This window comes from Pseudophryne corroboree, unplaced genomic scaffold, assembly GCF_028390025.1.
Source record: "Pseudophryne corroboree isolate aPseCor3 unplaced genomic scaffold, aPseCor3.hap2 scaffold_868, whole genome shotgun sequence".
In the NCBI taxonomy this organism is placed as follows: domain Eukaryota; kingdom Metazoa; phylum Chordata; class Amphibia; order Anura; family Myobatrachidae; genus Pseudophryne; species Pseudophryne corroboree.
The window spans coordinates 248,215-260,222 of NW_026970447.1; the positions used below are offsets into that span (position 1 = coordinate 248,215).

Genomic DNA, 12,008 nt, shown 5'->3' on the forward strand with positions numbered 1-12,008 from the left:
TCAGAATGGAAGCTCCAAGAGCCACGCCGTCAAAGCTAACCGGGCCAAATCCTGTTATACACAGGGGCCCTGAACGAGGAGATCTGGGCACTGTGGAAGAAGAAGGGGACGCTCTATCAATAGACCCTGAAGGTCTGAGAAGCAATGCCGTCTGGGCCACGCTGGAGCGATCAGAAGTAGGATTCCTCCTTCTTGCTTGAACTTCCTTATTACTCTGGGCAGGAGTGACAACGGAGGGAACACGTGTTGCAGACGAAAGTTCCATGGAATTGCCAGTGCATCCACGAACGCTGCTTGAGGATCCCTTGTCCTTGTTCTGAAGACCGGAAAATTGTGATTGTGTCGAGATGCCATCAGGTCCACATCTGGAAGGCCCCATTTGTCCACGAGGAGTTGAAATACTTCTGGATGGAGGCTCCACTCTCCGGCGTGCAGCCGTTGAAGTCTTCATTTTTCACTTAAAAAAGCTCATCTGAGGACTGCTGGAGCAGCCCGTCTGTTGTATGCCTGCACTGCATGGCACCAACTACAAAACTGAGCTCCTGTGCACAGAGGCGGGGTTATAGAGCAGGCGGAGCTATGCACTCTGGGAACAGTCACAACTTTTAGCCTGTTGGTGCCTCGGATCAAGATCCTACTCTACACCCCAACGTTACTCCCTGTGGAACCCAGTGTACCCTGCAGCAGAAAAAAAAACCACAACACTATAATGACATTTGCATACATTCAGATTAAACTGAGGTGAAACAGTATAATATCAGTGTATAAAACACACAGCTCCTCTACAGATCATATAGTGATGGTCACTTTGGTATATTGGTGAGACCCTAAATCCAACCTACCTGATCCTCCTGTGGGATCCTGTGATTCTCCTCTGTACAGTCCTGGGAATACAGAGGACGGGGACATCTCTCTGGGGTATCTCTGTTACTGGGTCCACCTGTAGGAGACACACAGAGACTGAGTACAGTGTATATATGTGATTATCAGGCCCCATACCTGCTCTCCCCTGTACAATACATGACAGTCTCCTCTTACCCAGTAATGTGAGGGGCCGGTTATTCTCCATCATCACGTCCTTGTACAGACCCCTGTGTTCCTCTATATACTCCCCCTCCTGCATGGAGACATAGACAGTGACATCCTGACACCTTATAGGAACCTGACACACACAGTGATACAGTCATCACCCAGACACATCACCCGGTGTTACTGTATAATGCCCCAATCCCAGCAGTCACCTCTCCAGTCATCACCCAGACACATCCCCTGGTGTTACTGTATAATGCCCCATTCTCAGCAGTCACCTCTCCAGTCATCACCCAGACACATCCCCTGGTGTTACTGTATAATGCCCCATTCCCAGCAGTCACCTCTCCAGTCATCACCCAGACACGTCACCTGGTGTTACTGTATAATGTCCCATTCCCAGCAGTCACCTCTCCAGTCATCACCCAGACACGTCCCCCGGTGTTACTGTATAATGTCCCATTCCCAGCAGTCACCACCCAGACACATCCCCTGGCGTTACTGTATAATGTCCCATTCCCAGCAGTCACCTCTCCAGTCATCACCCAGACACGTCACCTGGTGTTACTGTATAATGTCCCATTCCCAGCAGTCACCACCCAGACACCTCCCCTGGCGTTACTGTATAATGTCCCATTCCCAGCAGTCACCTCTCCAGTCATCACCCATACACATCCCCTGGTGTTACTGTATAATGTCCCATTCCCAGCAGTCACCTCTCCAGTCATCACCCGGACACATCCCCTGGTGTTACTGTATAATGTCCCATTCCCAGCAGTCACCTCTCCAGTCATCACCCAGACACGTCCCCCGGTGTCACTGTATAATGTCCCATTCCCAGCAGTCACCTCTCCAGTCATCACCCAGACACATTCCCTGGTGTTACTGTATAATGCCCCATTCCCAGCAGTCACCTCTCCAGTCATCACCCAGACACGTCCCCCGGTGTTACTGTATAATGTCCCATTCCCAGCAGTCACCTCTCCAGTCATCACCCAGACACATCCCCCGGTGTTACTGTATAATGCCCCATTCCCAGCAGTCACCTCTCCAGTCATCACCCAGACACGTCCCCCGGTGTTACTGTATAATGTCCCATTCCCAGCAGTCACCACCCAGACACATCCCCTGGCGTTACTGTATAATGTCCCATTCCCAGCAGTTACCTCTCCGGTCATCACCCGTACACATCCCCTGGTGTTACTGTATAATGTCCCATTCCCAGCAGTCACCTGTCCAGTCATCACCCGTACACATCCCCTGGCGTTACTGTATAATTACCCATTTCCAGCAGTCACCACCCAGACACATCCCTGGCGTTACTATATAATGGCCCATTTCCAGCAGTCACCATCCAGACACATCCCCTGGCGTTACTGTATAATGCCCCATTCCCAGCAGTCACCTCTCCAGTCACCACCCAGACACATCCCCTGGTGTTACTGTATAATGCTCCATTCCCAGCAGTCACCTCTCCAGTCATCACCCAGACACATCCCCTGGTGTTACTGTATAATGTCCCATTCCCAGCAGTCACCACCCAGACACATCCCCTGGCGTTACTGTATAATGCCCCATTCCCAGCAGTCACCTCTCCAGTCACCACCCAGACACGTCCCCCGGTGTTACTGTATAGTGACCCATTCCCAGCAGTCACCTCTCCGGTCATCACCCAGACACGTCCCCTGGTGTTACTGTATAATGTCCCATTCCCAGCAATCACCTCTCCGGTCATCACCCAGACACGTCCCCTGGTGTTACTGTATAATGTCCCATTCCCAGCAGTCACCTCTCCAGTCATCACCCAGACACATCCCCTGGCGTTACTGTATAATGTCCCATTCCCAGCAGTCACCACCCAGACACATCCCCTGGTGTTACTGTATAATGCCCCATACCCAGCAGTCACCTCTCCAGTCACCACCCAGACACATCCCCTGGCGTTACTGTATAATGTCCCATTCCCAGCAGTCACCACCCAGACACATCCCCTGGTGTTACTGTATAATGTCCCATTCCCAGCAGTTACCTCTCCAGTCATCACCCAGACACGTCCCCTGGTGTTACTGTATAATGTCCCATTCCCAGCAGTCACCTCTACAGTCATCACCCAGATACATCCCAGATGTTCCTGTATAATGTCCCATTCCCAGCAGTCACCTCTCCAGTCATCACCCAGACACATCCCCTGGCGTTACTGTATAATGCCCCATTCCCAGCAGTCACCTCTCCACTCACCACCCAGACACATCCCCTGGTGTTACTGTATAATGCTCCATTCCCAGCAGTCACCTCTCCAGTCATCACCCAGACACATCCCCTGGTGTTACTGTATAATGCTCCATTCCCAGCAGTCACCTCTCCAGTCATCACCCGTACACATCCCCTGGCGTTACGGTATAATGTCCCATTCCCAGCAGTCACCACCCAGACACATCCCCTGGCGTTACTGTATAATGCCCCATTCCCAGCAGTCACCTCTCCAGTCACCACCCAGACACGTCCCCCGGTGTTACTGTATAGTGACCCATTCCCAGCAGTCACCTCTCCGGTCATCACCCAGACACGTCCCCTGGTGTTACTGTATAATGTCCCATTCCCAGCAATCACCTCTCCGGTCAACACCCAGACACGTCCCCTGGTGTTACTGTATAATGTCCCATTCCCAGCAGTCACCTCTCCAGTCATCACCCAGACACATCCCCTGGCGTTACTGTATAATGTCCCATTCCCAGCAGTCACCACCCAGACACATCCCCTGGTGTTACTGTATAATGCCCCATACCCTGCCGTCACCTCTCCAGTCACCACCCAGACACATCCCCTGGTGTTACTGTATAATGTCCCATTCCCAGCAGTCACCTCTCCAGTCATCACCCAGACACATCCCCTGGCGTTACTGTATAATGTCCCATTCCCAGCAGTCACCACCCAGACACATCCCCTGGTGTTACTGTATAATGTCCCATTCCCAGCAGTCACCTCTCCAGTCATCACCCAGACACGTCCCCTGGTGTTACTGTATAATGTCCCATTCCCAGCAGTCACCTCTACAGTCATCACCCAGATACATCCCAGATGTTCCTGTATAATGTCCCATTCCCAGCAGTCACCTCTCCAGTCATCACCCAGACACGTCCCCTGGTGTTACTGTATAATGTCCCATTCCCAGCAGTCACCTCTACAGTCATCACCCAGATACATCCCAGATGTTCCTGTATAATGTCCCATTCCCAGCAGTCCCCTCTCCGGTCATCACCCGTACACATTCCCTTGCGTTACTGTATAATGTCCCATTCCCAGCAGTCCCCTCTCCGGTCATCACCCGTACACATCCCCTGGCGTTACTGTATAATTACCCATTTCCAGCAGTCACCATCCAGACACATCCCCTGGTGTTACTGTATAATGCCCCATTCCCAGCAGTCACCTCTCCAGTCACCACCCAGACACGTCCCCCGGTGTTACTGTATAGTGACCCATTCCCAGCAGTCACCTCTCCGGTCATCACCCAGACACGTCCCCTGCTGTTACTGTATAATGCCCCATTCCCAGCAATCACCTCTCCGGTCATCACCCTTACACGTCCCCCTGTGTTACTGTATAATGTACCATTCCCAGCAGTCACCTCTCCAGTCATCACCCAGACACATCCCCTGGTGTTACTGTAAAATGTCCCATTCCCAGCAGTCACCTCTCCAGTCATCATCCAGACACATCCCCCGGTGTTACTGTATAATGTCCCATTCCCAGCAGTCATCACCCAGACATGTCCCCTGGTGTTACTGTATAATGTCCCATTCCCAGCAGTCCTAGTGTCATCACTGATATCTTTGGTAATTACACACACAGACATGGATATGCCCGTCTTACCCCAGCAGGTGACAAACAGGAAGGCAGGGGGCAGCAGGGGAGGGGGTATGGGAGGCAGGGGGCAGCAGGGGAGGGTGGTATGGGAGGCAGGGGGCAGCAGGGGAGGGGGGTATGGGAGGCCGGGGCAGCAGGAGTGGGTGGTATGGGAGGCAGCAGGGTATAGGGGGCAGCAGAGGAGGGGGGTATGGCAGGAAGGGAGCAGCAGGGCAGGGGGTATAGGGGGCAGCACGGGGAGGTATGGGAGGCTGGGGCAAAAGAGGAGGGAGGGGAGGGCGGTATGGGAGGCAGGGAGCAGCAGGAGTGGGGGGTATGGGAGGCAGGCAGGGAACAGCAGGGCAGAGGGGTATGGGAGGCCAGAGCAGCAGGGGATGGGGGTATGGGAGGCAGAGGGCAGCAGGGGAGGGGGGTATGGGAGGCAGGCAGGGGAGGGCGGTATGGGAGGTAGGGGGCAGCAGGGGAGGGGGTATGGGAGGCAGGCAGGGGAGGGGGTATGGGAAGCAGGGGGCAGCTGGAGAGGTGGTATGGGAGGCAGTAGGGTATAGGGGGCAGCAGGGGAGGGGGGTATGGCAGGCAGGGGGCAGCAGGGGAGGGGGTTATGGAAGGCTGGGGCAACTGTGGTGGCAGGGAGCAACAGGGCGGTATGGGAGGCCAGAGCAGCAGGGGAGGGGGGTATGGGAGGCAGGGAGCAGCAGGGTAGGGAGGTATGGGAGGCAGGCAAGGGGCAGCAGGGCATGGGAGGCAGGCAGGGGGCAGCAGGGGAGGAGGGTATGGGAGGAAGGGGCAGAAGGAGAGGGGGGTATGGAAGGCAGCAGGGGAGGGGGGTTTGTGAGGGAGGCAGGGGGCAGCAGGGGAGGTGGATATGACAGGCAGGGAGCAGTAGGTGGGTATGGGAGGCAGCAGGGTATAGGGGGCAGAAGGGGAGGGGGTAAGGCAGGCAAGGCAGGGCAGGGTGTATAGGGGCAGCAGGGGAGCGGGGTATGGGAGGCTGGGGCAACAGGGCAGGGGGGTATGGGAGGCAGGCAGGGGAGGGGGTATGGGAGGCAGGCAGGGGGCAGCAGGGGAGCGGGGTATGGGAGGCAGGGGCAGAATGAGATGGGGGTATGGGAGGCAGGGGGCAGCAGGGCAGGGGGGTATGGGAGGCAGGGGGCAGCAGGATATGGCAGGCAGGGAGCAGCAGGGCAGGGAGGTATGGGAGGCTGGGACAACTGTGGCGACAGGGAGCAGCAGGGCAGGGGGGTATGGGAGGCAGGAGAAGCAGGGGAGGGGGGTATGGGAGGCAGGAAGCAGCAGGACATGGGGGTATGGGAGGAAGGGGCAGAAGGAGAGGGGAGTATGGGAGGCAGCAGGGGAGGGGGGTTTGTGAGGAAGGGGGCAGCAGGGGAGGTGGGTATGACAGGCAGGGAGCAGTAGATGGGTATGGGAGGCAGCAGGGTATAGGGGCAGAAGGGGAGGGGGTAAGGCAGGCAGGGTGTATAGGGGCAGCAGGGGAGGGGGGTATGGGAGGCTGGGGCAACAGGGGAGGCAGGGAGCAGCAGGGCAGGGGGGTATGGGAGGCAGGCAGGGGGGGGGTATGGGAGGCAGGCAGGGGAGCGGGGTATGGGAGGCAGGGGCAGAAGGAGATGGGGGTATGGGAGGCAGGGGCAGCAGGGTAGGGGGGTATAAGGGGCAGCAGGGCAGGGGGGTTTGGGAGGCAGGGGGCAGCAGGGGAGGGGGATATGGCAGGCAGGGAGCAGCAGGGCAGGGAGGTATGGGAGGGAGGCTGGGACAACTGTGGCGGCAGGGAGCAGTAGGGCAGGGGGTATGGGAGGCAGGAGAAGCAGGGGAGGGGGGTATGGGAGGCAGGGAGCAGCAGGACAGGGGGGTATGGGAGGCAGGCAGGGGGGCAGCAGGGGATGGGGGGTATGGGAGGCAGAGGGCAGCAGGGGAGGGGGTATGGGAGGCAGGGGGCAGCAGGGCAGGGGGGTATGGGAGGCAGGGGGGCAGCAGATGAGGGGAAGATGGGAGGCAGGCAGGGGAGGGGGTATGGGAGGCAGGGGGCAGCAGGGGAGGGGGGTATGGGAGGCAGGCAGGGGAGGGGGTATGGGAAGCAGGGGGCAGCAGGAGAGATGGCATGGGAGGCAGCAGGGTATAGGGGGCAGCAGGGGAGGGGGTATGGCAGGGAGCAGCAGGGTAGGGGGTATAGGGGGCAGCAGGAGAGGGGGTTATGGGAGGCTGGGGCAACTGTGGTGGCAGGGAGCAACAGGGCGGTATGGGAGGCCTGAGCAGCAGGGGAGGGGGGTATGGGAGGCAGGGAGCAGTAGGGCAGGGGGGTATGGGAGGCAGGCAGGGGGCAGCAGGGCAGGGGAGGAGGGTATGGGAGGAAGGGGCAGAAGGAGAGGGGGGTATGGGAGGCAGCAAGGGAGGGGGGTTTGTAGGCAGGTGGCAGCAGGGGAGGTGGGTATGACAGGCAGGGAGCAGTAGGTGAGTATGGGAGGCAGCAAGGTATAGGGGGCAGAAGGGGAGGGGGGTAAGGCAGGCAGGGCAGGGTGTATAGGGTGCAGCAGGGGAGGGGGGTATGGAAGGCTGGGGCAACAGGGGAGGCAGGGAGCAGCAGGGCAGGGGGGTATGGGAGGCAGGCAGGGGAGGGGGTATGGGAGGCAGGCAGGGGGCAGCAGGGGAGCGGGGTATGGGAGGCAGGGGCAGAATGAGATGGGGGTATGGGAGGCAGGGAGCAGCAGGGCAGGGGGGTATGGGAGGCAGGGGGCAGCAGGGGAGGCAGGGAGCAGCAGGGCAGGGAGGTATGGGAGGCTGGGACAACTGTGGCGGCAGGGAGCAGCAGGGCAGGGGGGTATGGGAGGCAGGAGAAGCAGGGGAGGGGGGTATGGGAGGCAGGGAGCAGCAGGACAGGGGGCTATGGGAGGAAGGGGCAGAAGGAGAGGGGGGTATGGGAGGCAGCAGGGGAGGGGGGTTTGTGAGGAAGGGGGCAGCAGGGGAGGTGGGTATGACAGGCAGGGAGCAGTAGATGGGTATGGGAGGCAGCAGGGTATAGGGGGCAGAAGGGGAGGGGGTAAGGCAGGCAGGGCGTATAGGGGCAGCAGGGGAGGGGGGTATGGGAGGCTGGGGCAACAGGGGAGGCAGGGAGCAGCAGGGCAGGGGGGTATGGGAGGCAGGCAGGGGAGGGGGCAGGGGAGGGGGTATGGGAGGCAGGCAGGGGACAGCAGGGGAGGGGGGTATGGGAGGCAGGGGCAGCAGGGTAGGGGGGTATAAGGGGCAGCAGGGCAGGGGGGTTTGGGAGGCAGGGGGCAGCAGGGGAGGGGGATATGGCAGGCAGGGAGCAGCAGGGCAGGGAGGTATGGGCGGCTGGGACAACTGTGGCGGCAGGGAGCAGTAGGGCAGGGGGGTATGGGAGGCAGGAGAAGCAGGGGAGGGGGGTATGGGAGGCAGGGAGCAGCAGGGCAGGGGGTATGGGAGGCAGGGGATGGGGGGTATGGGAGGCAGAGGGCAGCAGGGGAGGTGGTATGGGAGGCAGGGGGCAGCAGGGCAGGGGGGTATGGGAGGCAGGGGGCAGCAGATGAGGGGGATATGGGAGGCAGGCAGGGGAGGGGGTATGGGAGGCAGGGGGCAGCAGGGGAGGCAGGCAGGGGAGGGGGTATGGGAAGCAGGGGGCAGCAGGAGAGATGGCATGGGAGGCAGCAGGGTATAGGGGGCAGCAGGGGAGGGGGTATGGCAGGCAGGGAGCAGCAGGGGAGGGGGTATAGGGGGCAGCAGGAGAGGGGGTTATGGGAGGCTGGGGCAACTGTGGTGGCAGGGAGCAACAGGGCGGTATGGAAGGCAGGGAGCAGCAGGGTATGGGAGGCAGGCAGGGGGCAGCAGGGCATAGGAGGCAGGCAGGGGATGAGGGTATGGGAGGAAGGGGCAGAAGGAGAGGGGGGTATGGGAGGCAGCAGGGGCGGGGGGTTTGTGAGGCAGGGGGCAGCAGGGGAGGTGGATATGACAGGCAGGGAGCAGTAGGTGGGTATGGGAGGCAGTAAGGTATAGGGGGCAGAAGGGGAAGGGGGTAAGACAGGCAGGGCAGGGTTTATAGGGTGCAGCAGGGGAGGGGGGTATGGGAGGCTGGGGCAACAGGGGAGGCAGGGAGCAGCAGGGCAGGGGGGTATGGGATGCAGGCAGGGGAGGGGGTATGGGAGGCAGGCAGGGGAGGGGGGTATGGGAGGCAGGCAGGGGAGCAGGGCAGGGGGTGTAAGGGGCAGCAGGGCAGAGGGGTATGGGAGGCAGGGGGCAGCAGGGGAGGGGGATATGGCAGGCAGGGAGCAGCAGGGCAGGGGGGTATGGGAGGCTGGGACAACTGTGGCGGCAGGGAGCAGCAGGGCAGGGGGGTATGGGAGGCAGGAGCAGCAGGGGAGGGGGGTATGGGAGGCAGGCAGGGGAGGGGGTACGGGAGGCAGGCAGGGGAGCAGGGTATGGGAGGCAGGGGCAGAAGGAGATGGGGGTATGGGAGGCAGGGGGGTTTAAGGGGCAGCAGGGGAGGGGGGTATGGGAGGCAGGAGCAGCAGGGGAGGGGGGTATGGGAGGCAGGGAGCAGCAGGACAGGGGGGTATGGGAGGCAGGCAGGGGGCAGCAGGGGAGGTGGGTAGGGGAGGCAGTCAGGGGGCAGGAGGGTATGGGAAGCAGACAGGGGACAGCAGGGCAGGGGGGTATGGGAGGCAGGAGCAGCAGGGGAGGGGGGTATGGGAGGCAGGCAGTGGAGAGGGTATGGGAGGCAGCAGAAGAGGGTGTATGGGAGGCAGGGGGCAGCAGGGGAGGGGGGTATGGGATGCAGGAGGCAGCAGGGGAGGGGGTATGGGAGGCCGGCAGAGAAAGCAGGAGAGGGTGGTATGGGAGGCAGGCAAGGGGCAGCAGGGTATTGGGTGCCGCAGGGCAGGGGGTATGGAAGGCAGCAGGGGAGGGGGGTAAGGGAGGCAGGCAGGGGGTAGCAGGGGAGGGGGTATGGCAGGCAGGGAGCAGCAGGGGAGGGGGTATGGGAGGCTGGGGCAGCAGGGGAGGGGGGTATGGAAGGCTTGGGCAGCCGGGCAGGGGGTTATGGGAGGCAGGCAGGGGAGGGGGTTATGGGAGGCAGGCAGGGGGCAGCAAGGGAGGGGGGTATGGGAGAAAGATGAGGGGGTATGGGAGGCAGGCAGGGAGCAGCAGGGCAAGGGAGTATGGGAGGCAGGGGGCAGCAGGGGAGGTGGGTATGGGAGGCAGGCAGCAGGGGAGGTGGGTATGGGAGGCAGCAGGGGAGGGGGGTATGGGAGGCAGGGGGAAGCAGGGGATGGGGGTATGGGAGGCAGGCAGAGGAGAGGGTTATGGGAGGCAGGCAGGGGGCAGCAGGGGAGGGGGGTATGGGAGGCAGGGGAGGGGGGTATGGGAGGCAGGGGGCAGCAGGGGAGGGGGTATGGGAGGCAGGGGGCAGCAGGGGAGAGGGGTATGGGAGGCAGCAGGGGAGGGGGGTATGGAAGGCAGGGGGCAGCAGGGTAGGGGGTATGGGAGGCAGGGGAGGGGGGTATGGGAGGCAGGGGGCAGCAGGGGAGGGGGGTATGGGAGGCAGGGGGCAGCAGGGGAGGTGGGTATGGGAGGCAGCAGGGGAGGGGGGTATGGGAGGCAGGCAGAGGAGGGGGGTATGTGAGGCAGGCAGGGGGCAGCAGGGGGGGGTATGGGAGGCAGGGAGCAGCAGGGGAGGGGGTATGGGAGGCTGGGGCAGCAGGGCAGGGGGTTATGGGAGGCAGGCAGCGGGCAGCAAGGGAGGGGGGTATGGGAGGCAGGCAGGGGGCAGCAAGGGAGGGGGGTATGGTAGGCAGGGGGCAGGAGGAAGAGTCAGGAGAGGAGGGGGGTATGGGAGGCAGGTGGCAGCAGAGGAGGGGGGGTATGGGAGGCAGGGGGCAGCAGGGGAGGGGGGTATGAGAGGCAGGGGGCAGCAGGGGAGGGGGGTATGAGAGGCAGGGGGCAGCAGGGGAGCGGGGTATGGGAGGCAGGGGGCAGCAGGGGAGGGGGGTATGGGAGGCAGGGGGCAGCAGGAGAGGGGGGTATGGGAGGCAGGGGAGGGGGGATGGGAGACGGGGCAGCAGGGGAGGGGGGTATGGGGGGCAGGGGGTAGCAGGGTAGGGAGGTATGGGAGGCAGGGGGGCAGCAGGGGAGGGGGGTATGAGAGGCAGGGGGCAGCAGGGGAGCGGGGTATGGGAGGCAGGGGGCAGCAGGGGAGGGGGGTATGGGAGGCAGGGGGCAGCAGGAGAGGGGGGTATGGGAGGCAGGGGAGGGGGGATGGGAGACGGGGCAGCAGGGGAGGGGGGTATGGGGGGCAGGGGGTAGCAGGGTAGGGGGGTATGGGAGGCAGGGGGTAGCAGGGTAGGGGGGGTATGGGAGGCAGGGGGCAGCAGGGGAGGGGGGTATGGGGGGCAGGGGGAGGAGACAGGAGAGGGGGGGGGGGATGTTACCAGGGACAGTATTTCGGGGTCAGCGCCTAACTCATCGCATGGGATCAGCCACCAGCCCCGCCCACTCTCTCATAGGCTGCAGCAACCCGTCACTCAGCCAGCCCCGCCCCTGCCTCTAGCTATTGGTCGCAGGGTCCAATCACTCATTCACATTTCCCCCGCCCATTGCTCGCAGCCCCGCCCACTCTCCTTCCCATACACGTCACGATGAGTGACGGGACTTTCCGACCAATGGCGTGTAGAGTAGGCGGGGCTGGATGATGAGTGACGGGACGCTGCGCCTTATGACCGGGAGGGTGGGCGGGACTGCTCCTGGTTGCTTAGTGACTGCGGCTGTCCCTACCCATAATCCTATGCGCTATGCAAACGGTGGCCCGGAAACAGAGCCCCGCCCCTTCCTGTACACAGAGCTCCGCCCCCGGTCTCCTCCAGGTAATGGCCGCCGCCCCCTCTGCTGCCGGGCAGGGTGTATGTGCTGCAGTGTGTGGTGCATGGAGAGTATATTACCCGTGTCATACACACACACAGCGCTGCTCACACTGCTGTCACTGCTCATACAGGGTGTTACACATAGGGGGCGCTATATACACATAGGGGGGCGGTATACACACATAGGGGGCAGTATATACACATAGGGGGGCGGTATACACACATAGGGGG

The 12,008-nt window shown here is 61.7% G+C and overlaps 1 long non-coding RNA gene across 1 annotated transcript; it reads right to left on the reverse strand.

The window, feature by feature from the left end:
• Nucleotides 1–847: 847 nt before the first annotated feature.
• Nucleotides 848–11,436, reverse strand: LOC135043499 (uncharacterized). Its single transcript, XR_010236351.1, has 3 exons — nt 11,349–11,436; nt 1,039–1,117; nt 848–940 (listed from the first exon to the last, which is right to left on the reverse strand). It is a non-coding gene; the product is annotated as an uncharacterized LOC135043499 (long non-coding RNA).
• Nucleotides 11,437–12,008: the final 572 nt, after the last annotated feature.